Source organism: Lagenorhynchus albirostris, chromosome 10, assembly GCF_949774975.1.
Source record: "Lagenorhynchus albirostris chromosome 10, mLagAlb1.1, whole genome shotgun sequence".
Taxonomy (NCBI): domain Eukaryota; kingdom Metazoa; phylum Chordata; class Mammalia; order Artiodactyla; family Delphinidae; genus Lagenorhynchus; species Lagenorhynchus albirostris.
This window is the reverse complement of record NC_083104.1, coordinates 92931906-92945246: the sequence shown is the minus strand read 5'-3', so window position 1 is coordinate 92945246 and position 13341 is coordinate 92931906. Positions and strand designations below refer to the sequence as shown.

General features: G+C 42.4%; 1 protein-coding gene across 5 annotated transcripts in view; it reads left to right on the top strand.

Annotated features, from left to right (window-relative positions):
• JARID2 (jumonji and AT-rich interaction domain containing 2) overlaps positions 1-13341 on the top strand; it is a 247619-nt gene that overhangs the window by 94040 nt on the left and 140238 nt on the right. The gene's annotated exons all lie outside the window — the stretch shown is intronic.

Here is a 13341-nt window from a genome sequence, read left to right as displayed (position 1 = left end):
TGACATTTTATTCATATTGTTTTGGGGATGAAGTAAGACCATCTGTGCATTTATAGCTTTTATAAATTTACTCTCTGTTATAACTACTTCATTTTCTTTAGAAGAAATTTTCTGAAGAGGATTTCCATTTTTTTATGTTTTCCTAGAGTAGCACGGGGTAAGGGTCTGGTTTAATACAGCTCTTGAGTTGCTGTGTTCTGTTTGGGTCCCATCGTGCCTCGGGGATACGCACTTTGCTTGGTTGCTTTGGGAAGATCTGTGGGAAGATCTCCCCTGCCTCTTAACTCGCTGTGTGGTCTGGGTCACGTTAGCCTTTCCTTCATGGGATGGTTCTGAGAAATGGTTGTGGTCGTACATGTATTCAGTAAGTGTTTATTGTTTTTTTGGTTGTTATTCAGCTATTTGTATTTGAAATAATGAATTCTTATGAAGTGAAATTCCTGTTTGGAAATACTACATTCTGTGTTTTTTGTCATATGTAGACTGGAATCTTTGAAGAGGGTCACAGTCTTTCCATCCTATTAAATGTGCATGAAGCATCTATTTGGTGAATGTTACTTTGGTGTTTTAAAGGAGTTTAAATGCACTTCCCAGAGATCCTGGCTCACATTAATGTATTCATTTATTCTCTTAGAGAGCAATTCATTTTTTATTGCACAGTAGTTTATAGCAGGTGTTAGAAACTCCCGTTAACACCAATGGCAATCAACATTGAACTTTTTTTCTTCACTGTCTGCTGTCTTGTGGTTTTCCACCATTTATTCTTAATTCTCATGTGTAGTGGAAGTAATTAAATCCATGAGTCTCCTCCTCTTATTATAACTGTTTGCACCCCTTTTAAGTTTTCTCGGCTTTCCCAGATTCTGGTTTCAATTAAAGTGCCGATGGTTTTCTGGTTTGTAGGGCAGGATAGTTGGCTTTGGTGTGGCTTTTTTCCATCTTCCTTTCTGCTCTTCTGCATTTGGTTGATGCACCTGTGTACATAACTCTAAGAAAAGAATTTCCCTTCCTTTATCTGGGAGGGGGATGTCGAGTCATGGCCTAGAGAAGCCTTCTTGGCTACCTCCACAAGCGGCGCTTGATGTCATTTGTCCTGAATATGGTCCAGTGGACATAAGCATTCAGATGTTTGTAATTCCAAATAGATTTTAAATATAGTTGTCAAGTTTATGTAACTGAACTATTTTATATCTGAAAAAAGCCAGGTAGAAGGATTTCCTAAAGCTGTATTTGTAACCCGAGTGATTAGGTGATTAAGTAATCTGAGTACACTTGGACACGTGTTATGCAACTAAACATTCAGTAGCTACTCTATTTAAGGATTTGGCACTCAGGATTTGAGTGTGTTGATTTAATGTAAGATTTCAGGAAAATGTGTGTTGGGGGAGGTGGTGAGAAAGGGAGAAGAGAGCTGCATGCTTCTCCTGAGAGAAATGGTTATTTAAGCAAGGAAGCGTTCTTCTAAGTCGTTTAACCTTTTAAGCCTTCAGAATTCATTTTACCTTCCCTGATTATTTACGTGGCTGCATTTTTGAGAAGTGTTTCAGTTCTCATTATGTAGATACACTGTGAGGATGTGAATGAAAATGGGACAGAGAATGAGACATCCTCCAGTTACACCAATCTCTTTTTAAAAGGTACAATTCTGTTGGGGTTTTAAAACTTACACTTTGTATATGTTGGTGGCAGCGGCTTAATCCATTTTACAGGACAAGGGAATTTAATTATGCCTCTTCAGCAGGCTGTTTTCTCTCGGAGTTTTCACTGTAGCAGATTACTGTGTGTGCATGGGGGAGACTAGTCAGTATTTTCTAAAATGTATTTTGGAAACTTCCACTGACTGGTTCAAACTTTCCATAAGCTCACAGAAATGGTTTAAAGTTTTAATTTGATTTAAGATTTTGTTCCAGATGTTAACTAGTGGATTTTCTTCTCCTTTTTAGTTATACTTGAAAGGTTAGAGAGAATTGCTCTTGCTTTCTTCTCAAGTATAAAAATGTCAAACTCCAAGTTATCCTTTATTCTTCATCGAAACCATTAGGGGTAAAACGCCCACAACCAAGCCTTTGCAGACAGTGACATCGTACAGCTAGATGAGAAGCAGCTGTACCAGGCGGAGCCCGCAAGAGCCCACATAGCTGCCAATGCTTAGCATTTACTATTTACTGCCTCTTTGGGTGGGTGGGTGAGGAGAGTTAAGCCAATTAATCAGACAAAAATATTTAATTTATTTCAATGGAAGAGGCAGGTCATAGTCTACCATCTGAAGCTTACAGGATAGAAGTCGAAGACTTAATTGAGGAGATGAAAAGAGCTCCAGGGACACAGTTGAAAAGGTTTTTTCACGTTGGTAGTCTTTGCATTAGGGATGGAAAGCATTTCCGTGAGATATCTTAGACCATCTTGTACTGTGAACTCCCCCTTTGACCTTGCAGTTTAGGTTGCTCTGCTTATCATTTTCTTTAAAAAAAAAAAAACAAAATCCCATCCAGGAGGTCACCTGTGGGTGACTTGGTAGATTAGTACTGGTTAGTTCTGAAGGATCTAGTTGTTATTTTAGCTTTTATTCTCTAATCCAAGATATGGTGATTTCCTTTGGGTGATGGAAGATACTGAGCAAAAAGTAAAAATGCTCCGAGAGTGGAGTTTTGTGGGTGAGTTTTAGTGTCTCTCTCCACAGCCACAACCGCATCATGTGCCCTAATTAGGCACCTGTGAGTGCAGTGGGCCTCACTGGGTTATCCAGAGAGAATGAGCAGAGAGTTTTCAGTCTGAAGTATTTCCAGGTTGGAAAATTCCCATTTCTATTTACAGGGTTTTTCAGTCTGGAGGGAGAGGACAAATTGAAGAGCACAGTTTTAGCAGTGGGGTTGGGCTTTGGCATGGGCACCTTGATAGTTGCAGTTTTGGCAAAAGGTCATCGATGGGTTTTGGCTCGCCAGGAGCTCCCGAGGAAACACTGAAGAAAAAAAGGAAGGGATACCATAAAGTCCCCCACTCACCCTCCTCAGGCTGCGGTTTTGTTTGTTATCAGTAAGACTGAGGGAGAGTTGAAGATCTGGTGGATCGAAACCAGCGGTTTCTTATTCTGGCCTTCAGCTTAACGCGTTCCGCATCGTTTCTAGCTGAAATCCTGGACTGTTGTGTTTTGGAGACAAGGCACGAGCCATGTAGGCGTTTCTTCTTACAGCTTGACCCTGGATTCTTTGGTCACAGATGTCACATCTGGCCATTCGTAGTTTTATCACCCAGTAGATGGTGAAAGTTGTAGAGATGGGTTCAGAGGTGGTAACTGGGCCCCTCTGTATCTGAGAGCTAAACCGTTGCTTAAGTCTTCTGGATTATTCCTGCAGCTCTGTGGATGCACAGCATCTGTTCTGACAACTCAGGACCCGAATTTGGGGAGCTGGGTCAGCTCTGGGCGTGAACAGAGGCAGACACCCGAGGGATCACAGAATCGCCACCAGCAAGGTCTGCTGGGTGGGAGGCCACTCTGTAGGGTCGCTTTTCTTTTCTTTTGTGCTGGGAAGTACCCAGGCACCTGGTGTGACCTCACTGGTTTGCTGTATCCATGAAGAAGGCAGGCTGCATGTCTTCCTGCTTCCAGCTCCCTCTCTATCTGGAGACTTTTATCAAAATATGTATTGAATTAAGCGTCTGCCTGGCAGATATTCCTTCACTGTAAACATGGAGACCATGTAGCTATTGGGAGTGATTTTGGTGTTACTCGGTAATTATTATTTTTCTTTGATTCTAAAATGTATTTGGTTTTCATATTTTAAAATGTTTAAAACAAGAAGTAACCAGATGGCATCTGTGACATAGTTTCCAGAGCCAGAGCATCAGCAGATTTGGTCATGGTGGTTTATCTTATAACCAGAACTTCAGTGAAGTTACAGGCACTGTTGGGTCTTTACATGTTAGAATTAACTCCTATCTAAACAAGATTCGGAAAGACTTTGTTTCAATGCCGGATCATATCGTTAAGTTATTTTGAATAAACAAAGGCACAGAAATGAAGCAGCAGGCTGTAAATTTGATATTAGTGAAAGAAATATTTGTCGTGGCCAAAATTTATGAGACCTAAAAAAAAAGAAAGCTGGCTCCCCCGCAGTGGATGAAGTTCTGTTAGGTCCACAAGGATTGCCTGTTCCAGGGCATCTGAAGGCAGGAGGGACAACTGGACTTAAAATTCAGGGCAAAAAATCTGATATCTTGCGGCGTGATTAACGGATTGTGCCACAGTGTGTTCCGTCCTAGTGGTGCAGAACATAACGGGGAATTTTTTACTTTTCGGTGAAGGAAGAGGGTGCTGCTAAACAGGAACACTGCTCAGGGTGAGGAGCCTTGAGCTCACCTCGTGGGGTTCCCGTGTAGTCGGGGGAGTCAAGCGGTGGGTAGAATCTCTGAGCAGGCATGTGGTTCTAATAGGAGAACCACATGCTGACACTCTGAGTTCGAAGAAAGCTTTTCTGAGGTGAAGAGAGACATCTCAGCCGATACTTGACAGGTGACCGTGGGGAGTTGGGGGAAAGCTGGTGGAGCTGTTCTGCCGGCACGGATGGCTGCCGTGGGTGGTGGGGATTGACTGTCCTGTTCGCCGGTCACACAGATGAGAGCCCTTTTGCCGGCGCAGGCTGGCCTGGTGTCCTGGGAAGAAGATGTTGGCCTCACGAAGCAGGAGGTCTGGGTTCTCATCCCTGCCTTTCTTGGTGGAATCCTAACAAGCCTTTCTGACTGTTACTTAGGCCTTCTAGGTCTCTCTCGGGTCCTCACATGTACATTTTGGTGCAGGTTTGTAGCGTTCTGTCGGTAGGAAGGTAGTGCATTTGTATCACGGAAGCCTGCTTAGACTGTGCCCTCTGAGAAGCAGCTATTTTGGGGGCCCCTGCTATTGATCATTACTTTCATATTTGCTGATTTTTTTTTTTAAGCGAGTGACCACTTTATGGGTTAAACTTGTAAGTTATTCTGGCCTTCTGAAAAGTTGCTGTGTGGTCCCTCTGTACACACACTTTTGTGCGGCGTTCTAAATGGGATGTTTTGGCGGCGGCTTCATTTGGCAGGGGAGAGAGGCAGCCTGAGTCGCTCTCCGGCTGCTGCTTCCAGGCTCTCCCGGCTCCTGGCTCCCCTATGCCCATGGCATCCCAGGAGACTCTCTACAGACTCCTCTGGCCTCGGCTGGAGAGTTGGTAAAAAGGAGCAGATACTCCTGTAGATAAGCTTTTTTAAAAGGAGAATCACTGTGCTGAATCTTGGGGCCAGGAGGTATTCAACGTCTATGTTGATTGTTCTTTTTATCTTTTTTCCCCTCCCATGAATAGTCTCCCTCAGTGCTCTCAGATGTGGCAGAGGAACTCAGCTCTGCCCACTGGCCCCTCACGGGACAGACAGGCAGGAGTCTTCCTTCCATAAACCCAGTCTTTACTGCCCGCTTATCTTGCCAGCTCTCCTCCTCCCTGAAATCCTGTTTGTTTCTTGCACTCAAATTAATTTATTGACGTGTAGCTCTTTGTAAGAGAAAGCATTAAAGGCTGCTGTAAATCTGAGCGATCGTGCTTAGCCAGACTCTGTGAGGCTCCAGGTTTGAACAACTACAGCTCTCTGATGGTTAACAAGGAACTGTCTTCAGATGCCCCTCCCCCGCTTCCCCAACATTAATGTCACCTTGCCCTCTGTCTGCGAGTTGTTTCCTAGTAACACACGCACACTGTCAGTGTCCTGGCTCAGACTCAGACTCCTGAAGAAGCAGCCCCAAGGAGGCCCACACCTGCCTCTGTGTGGTCATAGATCACTGAGTGGTGTGGGAGGTCTTTGTCTGGGAGACAGGAAGCTGCTGCATCTTGGGGTTTCCTTCCCTCCCCCTTCTTAGTCCTCTCACTTTGCTCCCCTAACCTGCTGTACACATGAAGTTGTCTGAATATCTGTTAAGGGGGATGGTGGTCCTGTCTTGCAGGGAACAGACATTGGATGGAGCGCCTCCAGCTGGTGGAGCGGTAGAAGGGTAGCATGCAACTCTAGCTTTTTCCACTGCAGACGTGACTCGAAGTCTAAATTCTCTGTAAACACTCAGCAGATATGCAAAGTAGAGCCGGTTTTGCAAATAAATGCAGTGTAACACCGCAGAGGTTATTTATTTGCACAGGGCAACTTTATTGAGATATAGCAATACTTTCTTTTCATTGCTGAACAATTCCATTTATGGATATAACACACTTTTATCCACTCATGATTTGATGGATACAACTCATGAATTGTTTCCACGTTTTGGCCATCATACACGATGCTGCTTGGAACACATGTATGTGCAAGCTTTTGTGTGGCCATACAGTTTCACATGTTTGTCTTGGGTACAAATACCCCAGAGTGGCCTTGCTGGGTCCTGTGGTCACCGGTTTAACTTTCTGAGGAGTAGCCAGACTGTTTTTCAGAACCACTGTCCCACTCTTCATTTCCACCACAATGTGTAACGGAGCCAATTTCTCCACATTCCTGTCGGCTCTTACTTTTGTCTGTCTTTATGATTATAGCCATCCTAGTGGGTGTGAAGTGGTGTCTCATTGTGGTTTTGATTTGCAATTCCCTAATGACTAATGCCGGCAAGCATATTTTCATGTGTTTATTATCCATTGGTAGAGCTTAGAATAGAAATCTTGAGGTTAATTCATATCATCCCGTTACCTCTCAGAAAGTTTCGGCATATTCACATGTCCTTTAATTTAAATTTCTAGTTTAGTGCTAGTTTTGAAAAGAGCAGTCTGGAGATTGCAGGAAAAGCACACCTTTGTCTTTAGGAAACAATAAAATAATTAAGAAGGGCTTTTTTGAATAATAAAATAAAAAAGTAAAGTTGCAGCCCCAAATCCCATGCCATCTGATAAGGTCAATTAACAGTTGAAATCCTAGCAGTCAGTTGCGGGCTTAGAAGGTAAGACCCTATCATGTTAAATGATCCTGTGCCTAACGTGTGTCCCATGTTCCTCTTTATTGAGGAATCAGAACAACAGTAAAACCCTTCAACCAGTTTGCCACTCCCCTACCCCTGTGATTTCAATACAGAAAAAAAAGTCTTTTCAATCAAAACACTCAATTACTTTGCTGTTTCTAGGGAACTTCGGGAGATGGTTGTTCCACCCATTATTGTTGACCCACTTGGGTGTTCCCCGTTCATTAGTGCAAGACTTGAGGGACTGATTGTATATTTACTAAAAGAAAGAAATTTACTAAAAGAAAAACAAATGGGAAAAAATCCGGAGACTCATTTTCTTTCAGCCTCCTCATGTACAACTTAAGAGAGGGGAGGCTGCATAATGACCCCCAAATATATTCAAGTCCTAGCCTGTCACTTTATGTGGTGAAAGGGTCTTCAACGGGGAGATGGTCCAGGTGGGCCCAGTGTAATCACAGGGGTCCTTACAAAACAGAGGTAGGAACATCAGAGGCAGAGAGAGAGAAAGGAGATGTGAAAACAGAACGTAGAGGTTGGAGTGAGGCTCTTTGAAGTCGGCTGAAGGGACCACAAGCCAGGGAACCTGGAAAGGCAAGGAATTGGATTTTCCCTTCAGAGCTTCCAGAAGAAACCAGCCAAATACCTCCACTTTAACCCGGCAAAACTGACTTTGACCTTCTGACCTCCACAGCTGTAAGAGAATATATTTGTGTTTTAAGACACTAATTTGTGATAATGGTTAGCAGCAGCAATAGGAAAGGAGGCTGTGTTATCCTTTTTCTTTGTCCTCATTAACAGAGGGGTGGCCTTGACTTTGTTAGCTTATGTGAGTTAACTTATCGCTTTGACCCTCATTAATTTTTCAAGATGAGAAAATAATGAACTGTACCACCCTAGAAAATCAAGTGTTGAGTGTACTGAAGGCTACATATACAGTCTTTGAGTTTTTGCCACATTACTGGTAGAATTCAGCCAGTAATTTCGTTAGGGAACCATGTAATATGTGCTCCCATCAAATAAGAATTTTATGGGTGATAAATGCTCTGAAGAAAGTTAAATCAGTTATTTAGATTGTGTGGTAGGGTGGTTAGAGGAGCCTTCTTTGAGAAGGTGACATTTGACTGAGAAATGAATATTGTGATAAGGGAAGATCCAGAGGAATAGAATTGCAGGGGGAAAAAAAAGTGCAAAAGTGTTATTCGGGATATGGGTTCAAACCATTGCAGAGCACAGCAAGGATGCAAAGGAAAAAATACTGAAAATCAGGAAGAATGTTGAGATTATTATATCAATACTTGGTTCTGTCCCTTTCTGTATATTTGGTCACTAATGTTTGTCAGACCAAGGCTCTGGGTATAGAGGGAGCGAACCCCACACCCACCCATCCTTCCCTTATGATAAGAAGTTTATGGGTCTCAGAAAGTGTATAATATGAAGGAATTGTCTCCTTGTACATTCTATTGATTTTTAAAATTTCAGTGATGATGCATTGTTAGAAGTTTCTAATGAACATGATAAATATCAACTTAGTTGATATTTTGGTTTGCTTAGGGTGCCATAGAATGATATATTTTGTATTTGGAAATTGTTAAACTTTTTACTTGGTAAAAAGTGGTTATGGATTTGTTTCACTTATCAGTGGATGATTTTATAAGCCTTTTAAAACTCAAACCCAGTTTGCCAGTAACATTATTTCTAGAACTTTCACATGGGAATAATTTCATTATTGTCAATATCTCAAAGTTAATTTTAAGTAGAATTTGTTTTGAGATTAGCAAATTTAACATCATAGTATAAGTTTTGGTTGTTGAGGTGAAATTCACATAATACAAAATTCATCATCTTAACCATTTTAAAGTGAATATGTTTCAGAGATTTCTTTGAACAGGTAAAGATGAGAGGGACGGCTTCAGACTGCTGGTTGCTCGAAGCCTTTTTGCTCAGTGTCCTAGGACAATGGTGCTGGGGCCACTGACAGGCCCTCCCTCTGCCTCGTCTTCCTTTCCTACCCCAGGCAAGCCATTTGTTTCCCCATCAGTGCATTGTTTCACCAGCATCTCTTAGAAGGTTGCCTAGAATATGGTTAAGCTCAAAGAGTGCAACCATAAGTATAGATAGCATGGGGTTTTGCGGTACTGAAGATACCATGTTTCACAATAGAACAATTCTTGATCAGATGCGTACAATATACAGAATGGTGAGGATTATGAGGCAGGTGCACGGACTTATTTTTGTGCTCGTCATTCATTATTAGTGTTTTCTGTGCTTCCTGTCTTTAATCACAGGTTCGTTATGGAGATGATTTAAACAGTACATGTCAGTGAACTTCAGTCATCATTGCAAATGATCACATCCTCATCACAGTGGGAGCTAGTGTGGTTGGACTGATGGACAAATGCCTTCTACGTTTGAGAGGCACTCGGGCTCTCGAGCTGTTTTTAAGGGAGAATCTCTCTAAGTAATTCTGTTTAGTGATTTTTAAGAAATTCCAAGACATTGGAATAGATTGGGAAATTTTATGCCAAATGTACGGGAACGAATAAGTGAGAGTAATGGGAAATACATCCATTCTCAAATATTTTCTTGAGTTATATTTTGTTGGATTTTCTGGAAACTTTTCAGTTTGTACTGCATACAGAAAATGAATTGTCACCGGATTCTCTTTGTACTTAAGGGCTGTGCTGGCAGGTTACACCCTTGTATCCTTTGCTGACTTGTAGACGTGTCCACTTCCCTTGTTTGAGCATCTCCCGGATGTGTTTCTTTGCATCTCACTGAGAAGCAAGTCTCCTCTCCTCCCAGTTTATTGTTGGCCATGTAATTTTGTTTATGATGTTTTTGTTTCTGGTGGTTTTTCTCGTACTCTGTACTCTCACTCAGGAAGCCCATCTCTCCTTTTCTATTTATGGTAATTACTAGAGAGCATTTTATTTTGGCCCTTGGGGAGTGCTTGCTGGGTTTCTTTGTGTGGGCATGTATGTTAAAATTGGAAAGTGTTTTCTTTGAGGTCAGGGCTTTTGTTAAATGGTCTGAAAACTTTGTCAAACCCCAACTGGCCATAAAAAAAGAGAATTGTTTTGTATAGGATAACCTCTCCTCCGCCCCTTCCTTTTTCCTAACTTTAAGGATAAAATCAGTCCGTTACTACTGTCGTGTTGGAAGGGTGAGATCTGTTTCTCTTGTGCTTGGGGTGGACAGGTCTTTTTGAGAGCTGCTGTGTAACTGGAGAATATTAGCAAGAAGGCGGCAGGCAGGCAGCTTGGTCTCTCTAGTGTGCTCTAGAGGCCCACTTACCTGGAAGCAAAAATAGAATTATATGTTAACGTGGGCAGTAGATCTCAGAGTAGAGCCCGACAGTCCTCGTTCTGATGGCACAAGAAGAGGAACGAAAGCTTCATTCATGTCCTACAGTTGACTTAGGGGCTGGGGTTATTCTGCAGTGGCTTGAGTTTTGGGTTAAGGAGAAATTGAACATCTGAAGGTTTTTTCCCCCTTAATTTAGTTCTTAGTTCCCAGTGATGGGATATTGGGTCAAAGATGATCTACCTTTCCAATCTCTCCCTCCTGATAGAATTAAATCAGTGAACAACCGTAACCTAGTTTCCTGATAGTATTACTGAGATAGTATTTTTGTATGTATTATTGGCAATTCAGAACTGGGCTGTGACTCACAGACGTGCAGGGTTGGTTTTCCTCATTCAGTTGGAGGTAAGGAAGCTTTGAGTACTTTATTCAGTGTGATTCTGTCCTTGAAGGTAGTAGGGGCTCATTTTGTGTTTCAGAGAAAGGAAAGCTTTAGTATCAGCTAAAACTTTTTCTCGAGTTTAAAGAATACTGAATTCTCAATTTTAGAGGGTTAATGTCAAGAAAATAGAGTGTATTAAAACATTCTCTGTGTTCTATTTAAATAGTTACCTGGTTTCCTTAGTTACGTCCTTTTTTTCTTTTCTTTTAAGCTTCATTTCCTCAACAGTTTTTTTTACTAAGCTCCTAATGTGTACCAGGCTTGCTGTTAGGGAATTGTCAGGATATGGACGATTTTAATGCAGTGTGACTGTGATTCCATCAAAGGTGGCAGTGGCGATGGATGGGTGGTGCCGGGACCGAGCTCTGAGTTTACCAAAATCTCTGGGTGCAGGCCTTACCCTGGACCATTGAGTCAGAGGATGGTGGTGAGGTCTGTCCTCGATAAAGCTCCCCAGGGGATTTCCAGGGCAGCCAACCTCCTGTGCTGCGCAGACTGGAACACTAGTCACCAGCAGTGGAGGTGGAGGACTGCTTAGGGAGATGGGAAAATGGGTTTCTGGGAACCCCTGTTCAGTGTGTTTTCAGCAGAGAAAATAGAAATTCGAAGAGAAAGCACAACATGGGTATGGCAGTGGGATGTGACTCATGGGTGGGTATGATAGAAAATAGAGTCGACCACTTAGAGGGCATTATTTCCTGTATTCTTCCACCAAGTCTTAGGGCATCCAGAAGGAGCTGCTCTGCTCTGGATCCTTCCGCGATTCTCTTGAGAGAAAACAGGTTGTAGTTTGTTTTCAGCCCTGTGCAAGTCTTTCTGATTTGTGTCCGTTTGAAAACTTGTCTGCGTAGTCTCTGTTGCCGTACAGGGTATCCTGTGAGCAGGTTTTGGGCCTCAGGCCTGCCTCTGTCTGCCTAGGGGTGGATGTCGTCATTTTCCTCATTTGCACGTGAAGCTAAATATAAGAAGGGGTGTCTGGATTTGTGTGTGAGTGATTTATGACTTCACGTGGCTACACAGAACTTTCTTACTAGCTGCAGCCGTTGGGCTACAATACGGCCTGAGCCGAGCAATGGGTTTCTGAGGTCTCCTCTGCCATATTGTTGAACTTAATTTAGGGCTGCATCCAATGTAGATGTTTCTAGAATGCCTCTGGAGCATGTGAAACATTCCTTTTCTTCCTTCCATGTTCACTCCTCTGCCTTCATTCACTCTTTATTTGAAAGCCTCATTTTCCCTAAGTCTCTGAAAACCCTTTTAGCCATAAAATGACTTGTCTGGGTCAGCCAGCCTTTACCTGACTTCACCCTTAACTTGCAATGAAGAGGTGAACCTTTGATAAAGTACCTAAGGTTAGAGTCTAGGTTGGATGTTGAACCAGCAGCTATATTCAGATCGCCAGCTTTGACACGTGGCCTGAACTTTGACCTCTCCTCTAGGGTCTGTATGGACAGCTCCAACTCAGCATGTCTAAAAACGAAACTCTTGGTTCCTCTCTCCCTTCTGTCTGCTTCGGAGCACTCTTTTCAGAAGTGCCCTTTTTTCCTCCAGAAAGGAAAGGAAATGTCCTGAGATGAAAAATTTTGGGGTTGATCTTTCACTCTTCTTTTCTCACGGGTACTTGTACTAAGGGTCCTGGTCACATAGATCATCAGCACCCAGTTTTTCTTGCCTTCTAAGTGTTTCCAGAATGTAACCAGTCCTCACAGCCTCTCGCTGCCTCCTGGCTTCTCACTTCTTGTGTAGGCAGTTGTCACAACCTTCCTTCATCACCCCCTAAGCTGGTTTATTCTTAACCCAGCAGCCTGTGCAAGTTTTTACAAATGTAAAACAAATTCTGTTACCTCTTTGCTCAGAACTCTCCCATGGTTTCCCATTTAGAGTAAAATTGTCATCTCCCCACTTCTGCTTTATTCTTTCACACACGTTACCTGAAGTGTAAATAGGAAACTTCTGCTTAATATCCACTGTGCTCACAACATGAGTTTTGTTTCTCTTACCACTGTGAAATGTCAGCATAGGAAGGACCATGACGTTGCTTCTAGAAGGCCATATTTGCTTTCCCTAACAGCTTTGCTTGAAAATGAGACTGCACATATGCCATGTCCCCTTTTGGGGGGTCCACCCTCATGACTTTGGAGGAGCTTTGTCCATCTATAGGTAAGCATAAATCTTTTCATTGAATCATTCACTGGTCTATGAGGCTGTTTTATGGAGCTGAAGAAACGGCAGGAAATCTCATTTTGCATGAAGGAAGCAATGCTAGAACTGGCTTGGACACAGGAGCCAGCAAATGTTTCCAGTTTTGTTTAGGTGGCAGAAATAATTGTGATCTTTGCAAACCATTGTGAAATAGTAATATGGTTAAACCTTGTCATTGGACTAGGAACTGGCTTAACTGGTAGGAAATATCTCAGTTTGAATAAAATTGATATCTTGTACTAAGTGTCCTGGTCACAGAGATCATGCATTCTATGCATTATGAAAACTGAAAGCTGTGGGAAAATACTGAAACAGACATACTTGGTAAATTGAGCCTAATAGACTGTTTATATATTTCTTGGTACTAAAGTATTGATGTGAAAGAGATTTGAGGTTGGACTTTTAGCTTTGTGTATTTAGAAAATCTTTTTTTCCTGTGTATGTA